The sequence below is a fragment of the Marmota monax genome, unplaced genomic scaffold (assembly GCF_021218885.2).
Source record: "Marmota monax isolate L192 unplaced genomic scaffold, Marmota_monax_Labrador192_F-V1.1 WCK01_AAM20220418_F8-fsc00007, whole genome shotgun sequence".
In the NCBI taxonomy this organism is placed as follows: Eukaryota; Metazoa; Chordata; class Mammalia; order Rodentia; family Sciuridae; genus Marmota; species Marmota monax.
The window spans coordinates 15,010,858-15,026,120 of NW_026692781.1; positions in this window are offsets into that span (position 1 = coordinate 15,010,858).

The following is a 15,263-nucleotide window of genomic DNA, read 5'->3' on the forward strand; positions in this document are numbered from 1 at the left end:
AGTATGATTTTTGTGTAGAAGTTATACAAGTGGATATCTTTGCTGTGTTGTTGATCTTATGGGGGAAACATTCAGTCTTTCACTATCAAGTATAATGCAGCTTTCACATTTTTTCTAGCTGTCTTTTTATCAGGTTAATGATTCCTTTCTATTCCTAATTTGCAGACGATTTTTCATAAATGGATGATGAATTTTATTAAAGTTTTTTTGCATCTATTGAGATGATTATATGTTTTTTTCCTCTTGAGTGTGTTGATATGGTGAATTTTACTGGTTGTTTTTGGATATTGAACCAGTATTGTGCTTTTGGGATAAAATTTACTTGATCTTAACGTATCATCCCCTTTGTATATTGGATTTGCTATTACTGCTGTAGACTTTTGTGTGTGTGTTTATGAGGGATATTGACTTGTAGTTTTCTTGTAATGTCTTCTCCAGTTTTGATGTCAAGGTAATGTTAGCTTCATAGAATGCTTTGACTTTCTGAAAGAATTTGTATAGAATTAATATTGCATTTTTCTTAAATTTTGGTAGAATTCACTAATGAGGCCATCCAGGCCTAGAATTTTGTGTGTGTGTGCAGACATTTTTAAACTACAAATTAATTCAATTTCTTTAATTAATATAATGTAATATATATTAATATGGTATATTAATATGTACTCAAATATAAAATACATAGTGTTATTATTATTACAGTAATTAGAGAAATTTAATTTGAAGTTTGTATATAATGAGTATTAACATAATATAATATTATATTAATAAAAGGAATTAAATTTGAATAATTTAATAAGTAAATTTGAAATTGAATATACAAACATAGGATTAATCAGGCTACATTTCTTCTTCCATGATTTTTGTGCCCTCAAAGAAATTTTTCAATTTTATTTAAATTTTAAAATTTATTGGTATAAAAATTTCCATTATCCATAATAATCCTTTAAATATCTCAGAAGCTGTAACAATGCCCCCTATCTTATTTCTGGAATTGGTTATTTGTGTCCTATGTATTTGTTTCCTGACAGTCTAGCTAGCAGTTTATCAATTTGAAAGGTTTTTTCAAAAACCTAGTTTTGGGGAATCATCGAAAAGTGTGCCTGAGGTATTGAGAGAGAAGAAAATGCCCTTGCTTCAAATGTCCATAATTCCATGCTCAGGCTGTTAGTGATGTGTGAGGGGAATGCCCTGAGAGGCAAGCTTTTGTTCACATTTTATCCATCAATGATTTTAGGTTTCAAATTTAATGTGGACAAAAATGCATCACCTTATAATCAAAAAGCAAAGAGAGATCTATCTTCTTTAAAAGGAAAACAAAACTAAAACAACTTACCTCATAATATGATATACTTGATATGATTGTTTTGTTGCTGAAAACAACAATGAAACAAACAATCTAAAGCCTTCTGGAGACCTAACTATAAACAGTAGCTCCACAACGCAAAAGGTGATTGTGTTATTTTAGGACTTTGGAATCAAATGTATTCCCAGTGTTCAGAGGACCATATTCTCTTACTGTCTATTCTCTAAAAATATTACTATACAAGGTCCTTGCCTGTTGTAGCTTAGGGAATACAACCATAATTTAATATAGGAGAATTTACAAGTGAACTGTAACAATACAAGCAATGTTGAAATTATACATGTTAAACACATGAAAATTAACTACCATGGAAGTTGTAACTTGGGGAACTGATGACCTTCCATTTCTACAGATTTTTCAGGGACCTTGTAAACCCAGCTTCTGTGACTCTAGGTTCCCATGAAACATGGCCAGGTGTCTACAATTCTTGTCTCACTTATTTTAACATGTTGCCTCACTTTAAAGCACTCTTACTTAAGAGAGTTATTCTTTGTTACCAAAGAAAGTATAACTTAACGGGGTTCTCAGGGTGTTAACAGTAAATGAATGGGTCTGTGTCTATTGGTAGATAAATGAATGGGCAGATAGATGGATCTCCCTATTTCTATGCCTAAGGCGTCCTTTTCTGTTTTGTGAAGCTCTGCACACTTGGAATTATTTAAAATTGCTTTTTAATAAATATATTGTTTAATGTCTCTCTGATCAGTGAAATCTAAGCACCATGAGTGCAGTGGCTTCCTTTCCTTCACCACTGCATTACTAACCTAACAAGGCTGAAATGGTTGGGACCTTTGGTCACCTTGCTCTTACCATATTGTGCAAGAATATAGAGGAGTATTGTGTGAGCAAGCAAACCTAGAGTCAACCTTTCCAGAGCAGCATAGGGAGCAGAGAATTGATATAATAAGTTGAAAGTAGCAAGAGTGAGCATTTCTAAGGTTCTAACAGACTCCTTTCCCAGTAGGGTGGTATCTGTGCATCCTTTGGGCTCTGAAGTTTGTCACTGTTCTAGGAGTCTCCTATGTCCCCAGCTCTGAGGACTCTTTGTTCATAGAAAACTTTTTGTGTTCTTTGCTGGGAACTTTTTGCTCCTGGCAACATTCCTTCAGTCACTGTTACCCTGAAACAGCCTTGAGCTAGGTTAGATTTAAATCCAGAAAACATACTCAATATATAGGGACCCTGGCCACCTGGATTGTTCAAGTATTGATCATCAATGGAAGATGGGAAATACCATACTCTTTACCATTTTTGTTATGGCTTTTAGAAATTAGGTGTCCCCCAGAAGCTCATGTGTGAAACAATGCAAAGTTTAGAGGAGAAATTATTGGATAATGAGAGATTTAACCTAATCCGTGGATTAATCCCCTGATGGAATTAACTGAGTGAAAGCTGAAGGCAGGTAGGAGGTAGCTGGAGGAGGTGGGTCATTAGGAGCATGCCTTTGGGGTATATATTTTGTATTTGGCAAGTGGAATCTCTCTCACTGCTTTCTGTTCATCACTAGAACTGCTTTCCTTGACACACTCTTCTACCATGATGTTCTGCCTTACCTTGAACACTGAGGAATGGAGCCTGCTCTCTATGGACTGAGACCTCTGAAACTGTGAGTCTCAAAATAAACTTTTCCTCTTCTCTAATTGTTCTTGTCAGGTTTTTTAGTCAGAGCATCGAAAAAAGCTGACTAATACAATCTTGCTATCACAATTCCTGTGCATTTCTGTTATGTTCAAAGGAGATACTATTGAATGAGGAATCAAATGCAAACCTGACCTTTACAAGAGGAAAATCCCATAGGGTCAGAATTTTGGCTTCTGTCTCTTGGAGAAGTAGCCACAGAAAATGAAGGGTGGTGTGTGTGTTGTGACCCTGGGCAAGTCCCAGGGCTCCTCTGGGCCCTTCCTCTTTTGCTGAATAAATGGGTATTATATGATGCTTTATATTTAGATTTTTTTTATTATATAAATTTTCAAACACACAGAAAAGTAGAATAAACGGTACAATGGACATCCACATGGGTATCATCTTCTTTCAAAAATAGCTAACATTTTGCTGTATCTGCTTTATTGATGTATACATATCAATCTATAAATTGCTGAGCCATTTTAAAGTCAATTTTACATGTCAGGACATTTCATCCTTAATTACTTCAGCTTATATGTTCAGAAACTGAGGATGTTTTTCTACATATAAACCCATTCACAGGATGATTTGAGGCGTCTTCTGGCTCTGGAAGTCTCAGACTTGGTTTTTACCAGAGATATATGAGAAGACAGGAGCAAAAACAAATATATTGTGAATCTCATGCAATCTGAACTTCAGATCCCCTCATTATATGGACCATTTTTTTAAAGGCACTTACATAAAATTTGCCAAGGGAAAATATCTTAGCCATAAATGGTTAAGAACATGTCTTAGTCCATATTTTGTTGCCATGCCTAAAGATCATGGACTGGGTAATTTGTAAAGAAAAGAGGTTTATTCAACTTAAGTTGCAGAGTTCTGGAAGTCCCAAAGCATGACAGCAACTTAGGCTCAGCATCTGGGGTGGGCTTTCTTACTACATCATAACATGGCAGAAGGCATTATGTGGTGAGACAGAGCACGTATATTATCTCAGGTCTCTTGGTCTCTTCTCATAAAGCCACTAATGCCATCATTGGGGTTATCCTCATGACCTCATCTAATCCTAATTACTCCTAAATACTGTACCTTCAAACCCTGTCAACCCAAATTTGTGCATTAACTTTTCAACACATGAACTTCTGGGGGACACATCAAACCAAAGAGAACCATTACCTCTATTCAGTCTGGTTTCTCTTCCCTATTCTTCAAGCCTCCCATACCTACATAGCCTCTTAGGCAGTGGTGAGATAACTGGGACCATTTTGGGAATTCTGTTTACAATAAAATCAAGTAATTAATTTTGGTTGTAATCACTGCTATGCCTAGATAGGTTATGACCAGCTCTCCAGGGATACTGACTTCTAAGAACACTCCTGGTATCCATGGCTAGAAGTTTTAAAACATCATGGACAAGTCCTATGGCACTTGGTGTCAGAGGTATATGAGGAATGCAGGAAGCACTTGGGGTGAAATGAATGGGACCTCCTTTACTCTGGAAAAATCATCCAGTCCATAGATGCTTAAACAAGCTGAGAACTCAATTCTCATGTGTTGCTAATCAAAATGCATGCTCCTTCCTGTCAGAAATATATAGAGTAATGTAGCAAACAGTTAAATATACACTATGTGTACTATTTGAAAATTTTACAATATACTTTATCACAGTTATCAGGAAACCTGTTGTAACACACTGTGAATGCCTCTAGGGGCAGGTTGCATATTTTACACACCTACATAAATTATATCATGTCTTAGAAAAATCTCACTCATCTTTCCTGAAGGGAGTTTGGTAGACATGGAGAAAGCGTTGTGCAGAATTCTTTATGGCACCCTGAAATGACACACATGATAGATGAAGAAAATATGGCAAAATGTCATCTTTTGTGGAGTCCAGGGAAAAATGTATGAATGCTTACTGTGCCATTCTATATTTGAAAGTTTTCAAAATGAAAAAATTCAAAACATCACCCTGTTAAATCCATTTGCTTTGCACGAGAGGTAATTCACATGCGTAGATCAAAAAATTGGTCTGTGTGGTAGAAGAGGAATTGGATTACACAATTTTATTGCCCCATACTATGAAAAGGCTATTTATTCATTTATATTATAATTTAAATTTAGTTTAGCTAATACATAAGAACATACATGTTAATGGGGTACCATGTGATATCTCAATGCATTTGCATGTTGCATAGTGTTTGAATCAGTCTAAACATATCCATTTCCTTAAATACTTATCATTTCTTTTATTGATTGATTGATTTAAAAAATAAATGACATCGGAATACATTACAATTCTTATTACACATTTATACCACAATTTTTCATTTCTCTGTATATAAAGTACTTTGACATCCAATTTGTGTCTTCATACATGTACTTTGGATAATGATGTTTATCACATTCCACCATCCTTGCTAATCCCCTGCCCCCTCCCTTCCACTCCCATCCGTCTTCCATAGGTGAAAACATTCAAAATGTTTTCTTATAGCTTTTTAGAGTGACAATTAAAAATGCATTTGCAATTAAAAGTTAATTTTTTGTATTCTTTTGTAATTGTCAATCAGATCATCAGTCAAATATGACTAGAACGAAATGTGTTGGTGGAAGTCAAAAAAAAAAAAGAAAAACCAAAGTGAAAGAGAGACTGACAGAAGTTTATAAATGCCAAAAACTCACTTATATCACATTGCAATTTAGAAGCTCTGATGTCAAAATCAATAAAAAATGTTTCCAAGCTATCAATTAAAAAATAACCTTTCTATAATGCAAAAGCAAAGATTAAATCATATATTTTCCCTATGATATTGCAAAATGACTGTCATATGGAGAAGCAATCAGAATGTGTGGCCAAAAAGTTGGGAAAACTAAATTTTGTCAGGTGGTTAATTAATAAAATTTATTGTTTTCCTGAATTTTATTTTTGTACTATTTTTCAACTTTTAAATTTTATAATTTGTAGTGATTTTTTTTTCTCATATAATACTTATGTTTGTACCTTCTTTAAGGGTTACAAAATTCTGTATACTTCAGTATCAGGATTGGTTATTGATCATTACTCTAGATTTTATATGATATTTAGTTAACAAAAATTGTCCTTTCAACTTTTCTCAACCCAATTTTTCCACAGTGAACATGAGTATTAAAGCTAATATAAGAAATTCTAATGTTTCAATATTTTAGTGAGTAAACTAAAGCTCAAAAAAAAAAAAAAATGGCAACTTATCCCAAGTCAGACAAACAGGTAGCAATAATAACACAATGGTCAGAATTAAGGGCTCCTAACTATTGGCCCCCTATTTTCACTGTACTAGGTAGTTTATCTTTAGTAAAAGAAATGTATTATAAAATATGATGCTAAAATATGGCATTGATGAGATGATTTGGAATATATATATATATATATATATATATATATATATATATATAGAGAGAGAGAGAGAGAGAGAGAGAGAGAGAGATTGCTTATAATAATAAGAACTGAAAGGAACTGGTTCACACAATTATGAGAGTTGAGGTAGCCCATGATCTGTAGTCTAAACGCTTAAGAACCAGATGAGTCAACAGTGTAAGTTCCAGTTCAAGTCCAAAATCAGAAGAAGACTTATATCCAAGCTCAAAGGCCATCAGGCAAGAACTGAATTTATTCTTGCTCAACTTTTTGTTCTATTCAGGGTTTCAAGGGCTGGATGAAGCTCACACTGGGGAAGATAATATGATTTACTCAGTCTACCTATTCAAATATTAATCTCATCTAGAAACACCCCAACAGGTAGTCCCAGAATAATGTTTGACCAAATATCTGGGAACCCATAGTTCAGTCAAGCTAACTGTTAGGTGCAGAACAGGCTGAACTATGTTATCTGCAGGGCAGGCTGAACAAATGTTAGCTGCAGGATGGCCCATGCACTCAAACCCCCCTCTGTCTGGTCCTTTATCACCTGTTTGCATCAAAGCTGAACATTCAACCCCCACTCAAGGCTGAACACTCAACCCCCCTTGTGCCAACAAGGCAGCTTGCAGACCCAGAGGCCCCATTAGATTTGGGCTATAAAAACTCCCTCCTGTTGGGCCCCTCTCTCTCTTGCTCTGTCTCTCTCTCTTGATCTGTCTCCCTTGCACGCATGCTCTTCTCTCTCTCTCTCTCTCTCTCTCTTTTCTCCTCTGTTGCACTGCTGCAAAAAGATCTCTTGGTCTCTCTGAGTGTTGTGGTCACTTTCCTTTCACTAACCATTACATCCATCTTCTTACTCTCCTTTTCTACCTCTTTGTTCATCACTCTCTTAGATTAGGGCTCCCCAGAAGCAGATGCTTAGATGATAGTTCCTGGGAAAGGGATTTACTAAGAAATGCTCCCCCTCCGGGGTGGGCAGAAGAAAATAGAGGCAGTGGGAAGCTCAGGAAGCCAAGCCAAGGTGCAAAGGATAAGTTAAGTCCTAGGGAGGGAAAGAAGCTCTGGAAATGTGAACCCTAGCCATTGCTGAGAACCTGGGGTATTTATACCCACAGGGTCAGTCAGTTGTTAAGGATGTATATCTCTAAGTATGTTCTGTTCTCTGTGCAGGCAGAAATAGTGGACCCTTGGAGCTGGAGAAAAGCTTGCTGAAGTATCATAGATGTGGCTTTTGGAAGCATTGTGTCCAGGCAATTCAAAAGGAATCTGAGGAGTTGGATAGAGCACAGACAACATGTGTTACAGTCATCACCAGGCTCTCATTAATTCTCACAGTGATCTCACTGTGGTCAAGGACTCTGCACTAGACCCTGGGCTACATATTTTCTAAATATTATATTATTCAATCATTACATCACATTTATGTTGATCAGTGTAATCTCCACTTTACAAATGAGAAGACTGAAACTTGGAGTGAATTAAGTGGCCCTTGGAGATAAGAAGAGCTGATAAAACCCTTTCCTGCCACCAGATGCTGCCTGTTCTTTGCTCAGTGTCCTTTCTAATCACTTCAAATTATTGGGAAAACATCACTACTAGCCATATAAGATAATTGTGTAGAATGCCAATATTTCCTTTTGTGGAAGAGACAACGTCTCATTACTTGTAGTTATACTGTCATATAACTTGTTAACTTGCTGGGACATAACTGCATTCATTGAAAGTAAAACCTAATATTGATCAAGAATCTTACAGGTCTAAGATGGCAACAAAAACATCTGCAAGTTCTATGCAAGTTGATTTTTTCAAAGCTATTTAAAAGAAGGTTTACAGGTTTTTTACACTCAGGTGTACATGTGTTTAAAAAATTTGCTGAATCTCAAAGAAGTCTTCAGATGAGTGGGTAGTGGTAGTTTTTACCAGGAAGCCATAGCATTTCCAAATTCTGCCATCCACTGCTAACTGTAAAGAACAAGTGGTGGACAGATCCCTGTGCCAGCCACACACTAGGAATTTCCCACGTTGGTGGGTCATATAACTTCACCTCCTGGGGAGGCTGAAAAGGACAGCTGTGTGTTGTTTAAAACAAAAATAAATGTGTCTGTATAACCCATCACTCCAGAGTGAACAGTTATTTTGAGTTCTCCATTAAACATGCATATAATTGAAGACATAATTAGGAAGATTTAAGAGCATTTGTGTTTTCTGAAGTTCCTTAGTATTTCGCAAAAGGAATACTATACAGATTATTTCCCCCTTCTAAATGTCAGTTTCAAAAGTGGCTTAGCAAGGGGTATTTCAACCAAATCACAGCTTTGTTTTAGGATGGATATCAGGTTGCTTTGTTCTTGAGTGATATCCTCACCTAATCATACAATTAATATTTTCAGTTGCTGGGATTTGTCAAGAATCTGAAAAAATTTTTAAAGTGACATTTCCCAAGTTAGGAGCTTTCCAATTACATAATGTAAAGTGAAACCAGAAATTTGATAAACTTGCACAATTGTACAGTATTAAGACTGTTAAAATGTTACTCTGAGAGTTTTTTCTTATTAATTTTCACCTTGTATTTTAACACATTTGGCTTCTTTTATTGTGGCATCTAGCATTATTTTACATAGAAGATTACACTTGGAGGAATGCTTCAGCATGTGTGGGTATATTTTAAGTTACTATATAATGGTGTTGAGATGTACTCATGCAGTAATTAGGAGAAAGACAGCTTGAGGCACCTAAATTATGTGGTTCCAACTGGCCCTCTTCTAGTCACCCTCTTAGGAAAAAAAAAAAAACAGCTAAAAGACTTCATTATCTTTGTTTTGTGATTTTTTTTATTAGAAAAGAAAGCAATGCTTATAAAAATTTCTATATAACAACTAGTAGGGGAAGAGCATGTCATTCCGGTACAGTTCTCTTTAATTCTCTGGCATATTTATTTTTCAGTCTTTTCTGAACACTGGTGAGTGGTTATCACATAGTGCTATCAAGTGTGCATGATTCTGGCTCTGGAGGGAGTTTTCCCTCAGCCACACACACACACACACTCCCAAGGGACCCACTCAGTTCCTTCTATTCAGTGTCCAGTCCCTGGAAATCTCTTGGTCTTCGCAGAACCTAGCAGAATCTCTGCATTGAAGAAAAGGTTTCAAGAATCTCTGAGACAGGAATTTTAATTCTTGTTTAGCATCTAAGAATCTGAGGGTAGAAAATTGTGGGGAAAATAAAAATGTTTAGCAAATTTTCAAAGCATCCTTCTTTTTTTTTCTGTTCCCATCCATGGTACCAAATGTGAAGGCTTCACTTCCTGGGTACACTGAGTTAGTTTCAGTCCCCCAACCTATTCTTCCTGGTATTTATTTTTCTGGGAATTTCAGACTTCAGCTGAATGAAGCTGAAAAGGACAGGCTGAGTGACCCCCAAAGTGGTACACCTACAGGAGGGCTTGGTGATCAGATTGCCTGGTCTGTACAAATGCCCTGCCTCAGGACCACAGCTACATCAGGAAGACATAGCAACACTTCAGAAAAATCTTAGATTCTCCCCACCACTTCACTAGAGAGAAACTGGTTTACACACCAGGCTATGTAAATTCTTTTTTATATCTATGAATTTTCTCACCTTGATATAACATTTTTACTGAATTTTTTAAATGAAGATTTAGCATAGTTAACTGTTTTTTTTAAAAAAAATCTTATCTGTAAGAATAAGGATCAAGATTTCAAAACATTTTCATTTAGAAGTCTTTGAGTAAAAAAACTGCCGTAATGATTAAAGAGGGTAAAAAGGTGAAACATGTGCAAAACAGATGTTGCATCCAATTTCATGCCAGAACAAATTAAAAATCAGAGCCTCACTTTTCAATTTAGACAATGGACAACCCATGCAGATGCGTGTAAAAAAATCTCCATGCAAAACTGAGCATTTTTTATATTGTGGGAACCTACTTTCAAAATGCAAGCCAGCTCAATTACTAAAACAGAAATCTTGTCCTTGTTGTTAGATTGTCTACAGCATCCAAACCTTCATGTTAGATCAGCATCACAAGGAAATGAAAATAATTTCAGGGTCAATGCATCTAATGGAAAAATACAATTAGAAAATTTAAGAACTTTTTTATAAATATAATAAACTATCCATATAATATGTGGTGATTTAAAATATTAAAATTCATGAGTCAGTTATTGGTTAAATACAAAGCCCTGTGTTAATATCCCAGACATAAGGTCAAACTTGTAATGAAAATACATAAAACAGTTTGAATGGAGGAAAGTCACTTTAAACCCCCAAAGTGTCAGACAGAGTCACTTCCTAACATAGATGCTTGTAGGTCTTTTAAGAATATGGTATAACACTCCCTAACCTCACAAGGAGATTTTAATATGATACATTTAAACTAATAGCTTAGAGATTTCAAGTGTTCCTCTTCAAAATCATCACCATTAATCAAGAATAGGATTTCTTAATTTTGAGTGTATTGATTTTCAGAGTCTACACAGGGTCCCTGATTCCTCTAAAATTGTATACAATGTCTATTTATTTCCTGGAAAAAGCAGTTTCATGGCTTTCATATATTCTCATGAGGATCCATTGTTTAGGCGAGATTGCAATAAATCACCCAAGTTGATTTTAAAGCAGGAGACAGAACCTTTATTCACCAGCCATTGGTCGGGATCCACCAGCTGGCGGGCCAAGGGTAGGCTACAAGTCTACACCCTCGACCCCTTCCTGGGGTTTGAGTACACCTTTTATAATCAAAAACCATATTAATCATAAGTGGCTCTTGCTATGATTCAAAACCATAAACATACGTCATGGGATCTAAAATCATAAGCAGAAGGGGAATGTCCCTAGTTGTGTCCAAGAAAAATGGTAACCAAAGAGAGAACGATTTTACATTGTGTAAGGATTGCCATTTTTTTTTGTGTGTGTTGCCTAACATGCTATGCTAAGGGTACAGAAGTGGGGCTTTCCCATGGGAGAAGCAGTTTTTATATGATGTGGAGTCTCAAGGTAAGATGGAGTCTGTTTGGTCATTGCCCATATAGCCTGGCCCATAACATCATGACTTCTCAAACATCAAGAAACTGAGTTGGAAAATCAGAGCTCCATTAACAGGAGACGAGTAAATTTATCTTATATAAAAAATGAACTGTGCAACCGGGAAAGCTTTGTAAATAGCCAAAGTGGAAAACAAAGTAAGTGTGTGTTTATGTCTTCAAACAAGGGCAATACAACAGCTCTAGTCAATCATTTCTTTTTGGATGGCTGGTTTAGATGTCAAAGCTATTTGTCATCAGACACTCATTCTATACAATTTGAAAAATTTAAAGAGTCATGGGAACTAACCATTAGCTGTATTTTGTTGTATGTGACTGACAATGACTCAAGAAAGAGCTGGGAAGAGAAAAGAACTGAAAATGAAATATGAGGCTCAATCTGATGGTCAAGGGACATTGACATAGATAGATAAGAGATATTGGGTCAAGTTCTTGATTATCAGGTGTAAACTGTACAATTAAATTAAACTCGACAATATCAAAGAACCCATCTGGTGTACAAAGCACTGTATTCCTGGGTGAGGAAAAAAATGGAAACTAAATCTGAAACTTGGTCATGTATAATTTTTCTTGTTCAAATCCATGAATAACTTGTTAAGCAGTAAAGTTAAAGTTTGGACATTGCTGGTTTCTCATTGAGAAGAGGATGTTTTCATGTAACATGTATAGGGTAGTGGGTTTGCATTATGTGGAGTTAGATAAGCTGAAAATAAATTACCCCAAATTCCTTGCCTGCCTACTTCTATGTTTATGTGGATTGGAAGAGACATAATACGTGAGATTTGGTAGGCAAAAGCATGCTCTTTTATGTTCAGAAAGTCAGGTCAGAGCCCGCCTCTGCTGGCAGCCCTCACACACGGCTGGCTCACCCTTTCTGCACAGGGCAGCGCTGGGCCTGCAGCTCCTTGGCTCCTGCCAAAGCTCTAACTCCTGAGCAAAGTGCATTGTTGAGCTCCATAATAAAAAACACCAGCTTTTACTGTGATAGTTTACTAAAACTTATAATGCAAAAAAGCATTTTAAAGTAGTTTTGAGTTCTCTTGGGCTTGGGAAATAATCAGAACTAACAGAAACTCCTTTGAATCTTCAGTTTTATAGAAGATCATTTCTGATAGTAGCTAGCAGAGTGAGGGCTCACTTTCTTCAGAGATAATAGAGAAAAAGGAAGATCCAGGATAAAGTCCCTCTTTGGCCTCTTTTTTGTTTCTTGTAAGTGACTGGAGAGGACACTGAGATTTTCACACACAAAAAATTTTTTACATCTTAAGTATAATTGGTTCAAAGCTATCATTTATGGAAAGAGATGACTTTTAGGTCAAGTAGAATCCTTTATCTACTTTTACAAATCTTGCTGAGTTTCATGGCTTATTTAAAGAAGATTTAAGGGAGAGACTCATGTTCTGGGTCTTTGGAATCATTGAGTCTTAAGGAAGTACATGTGACAAGGAATAAAAATTATCTCAAATTAGATGGTATTAAAGAGGAGAATATATTAGGGTATGGAGTTTTTTTTAAAAAAAAACAATCTGAGAATAGAAACATAGCTCTGTATCTCTCACTCCCTGCCTTTCTTCCCTCTTTCTCCCTCTTTACCTCTCCTTTATATCCACCTAATTTTTTTCCTTCCCTCTCTCGATATTTCGAGGTGCATGTGACACCCATTCCTCACATGGCCTTCCAGCTTGAGTGCCACTGACCGACTAGCTAGTGTTTGGTGGCCCAATTATTAGAAATATTGATCATTATAACAGCCAATGGATTAACTATGCAAGGGAAGAGTTTCCACTTTTGGTCAAGTTGACTGTGGGCAGTGAGCAAAACTCACCAGCGCTGAGTGGCAGCTGGTGGACTTTCTCAAAAAGGGTGTGTGGGCTGGGCAGGAATCCTGAGATTGACCACTATACACTTCACTTCATTGTATAATGGAGAGTAGTTGAATTCAATTGCTATTAATCAGAGAATAAAGTAACTCTTGAAGTTTGACTATAGATGGTTGATCTCCTTATCAATCAGAAGTGAAGAGTTTGGATCCCCATTCTCAAGGTGTGGTTATGATGAACATGTGACAGTAGTTATAAGAGGTTGGTCTTGTCTCTCTAGGATTATGCTCCTGCTTCTGAAAGATAGGAAGATGTCACACTTTTTAAATGTTTCTGCAAAGAAAACATTCACTTTACCATTGAGCCCCAAATGATGTGAATAGGAAATTTCTGACAAGTATGAAAATTATCCTAGAGGAATTAAGAAATTATAATGCACAAAAGCATGATGAAATTGCAGAATGCTACAAACAGGAAAAAAAAAACATTAGAGATTAAAAAGTCCAATCTAACCTTTAAATTTCCAGATTAAGAAATGTAATGTTAAGGGCGATTAGGTAACTTTTTAAGGACTGTGTTATATTTAAGCCAGTATTGGGCCTTGTAGTTTCATTACAAGAAAAATGGGAAAATCTTCACTTAAAGTATATCAAAGAATTTGGCATATATTCTCTCTCTCCCTCTACTCATTATTGAACATTGTGGTCCACCCCTAATTCAACAATATAACCATTCCATTTAAGGATGTAAGGGAAAAAATGTTGAATCTTAATATGACTAGGAAAATTATTCTATTTTTTGTTCATAATAACTTTGTTTTTACCAGAAAAGTGCTTAAAAGTACATTTTAAATAAAATTAATTAAAAGCAATATTGTTAAGGACATTTATTGGCATAATTAGGGAAATCTTTGACTTTTACCAAAACAGTATTGGAGATTTGAAAGGGAAGGATAAAATTGACAGAATAATGCAAAGATAATTCTTATTACCTGCTAGAAGTGAATACTGAGGACATGGATAATATTTAATTTACTGTAAATATGCAAAATATTTATGATCCTGGAAAGGACAGAAAGAAAGCAGTGAAAGCTTTGAAATTTTTAGATGAAGAATATGGGCCTGAATATTTCAGTCTATGATGACCCTGTCAAAAAGTAACATTAAAAAGTTCTAAGGCATGGGCTGGGGTTGTGGCTCAGAGGTAGATCGCTCGCCTACCATGAGTGAGGCCCTGGGTTCGATCCTCAGCACCACATGAAAATAAAATAAAGACATTGTGTCCACCTATAAATAAAAAATAAATATATTTTTAAAAAAGTTCTAAGGCTGGGCACAGTGGTGCACACGTGTAATCCCAGTGGCTTGGGGGGGCTGAGGCAGGAGGATTGTAGGTTCAAAGCCAGCCTCAGCAATTTAGCAAGGCAATAAGCAACCTAGTGATACCCTGTCTCCAAATAAAAAATAAAAAGGGCTGGGGATGTGGCTCAGTGATTAAGTACCACTGGGTTTAATCCCTGGTACCCACCCCACCCCCCAAAAAAAAAAGAAAAGAAAAAAAGTTCTAAGATTCAGAGTAAATGAAACAAACTTATAAGACTAAATATTGTATCAGTAAGCCAAGGGAAAGAGACAGGAGTCATTTTGACACTGAACTTATGCAATCGTTTGCGCGTTGCCTCTCTCCCACCTTGAGACTTTCTGGTTGCCTTCCCATTGGTCAAGTCTCTTGGCTCATGGGTACATTTAAATTTCATCCATGGAAAGCCTTTCATGTCTATTTATATCACATCCTACTTTCATTTGGCTTATCTAATGATTTATTAAACGCATGAAACACAGTGCAATTTCCTATGAGAGCTGGAACATATGAATAAAATTATTTTAAAATTATGTTTATGGTGTGATTTATAGAATTGCAAATTGTGAAAGACATAAGGGATCATGGTAAAGCAGCACACCGTTGCTTGAAGCCCAGGTATTACTCCAAGACTTCACTCGAAG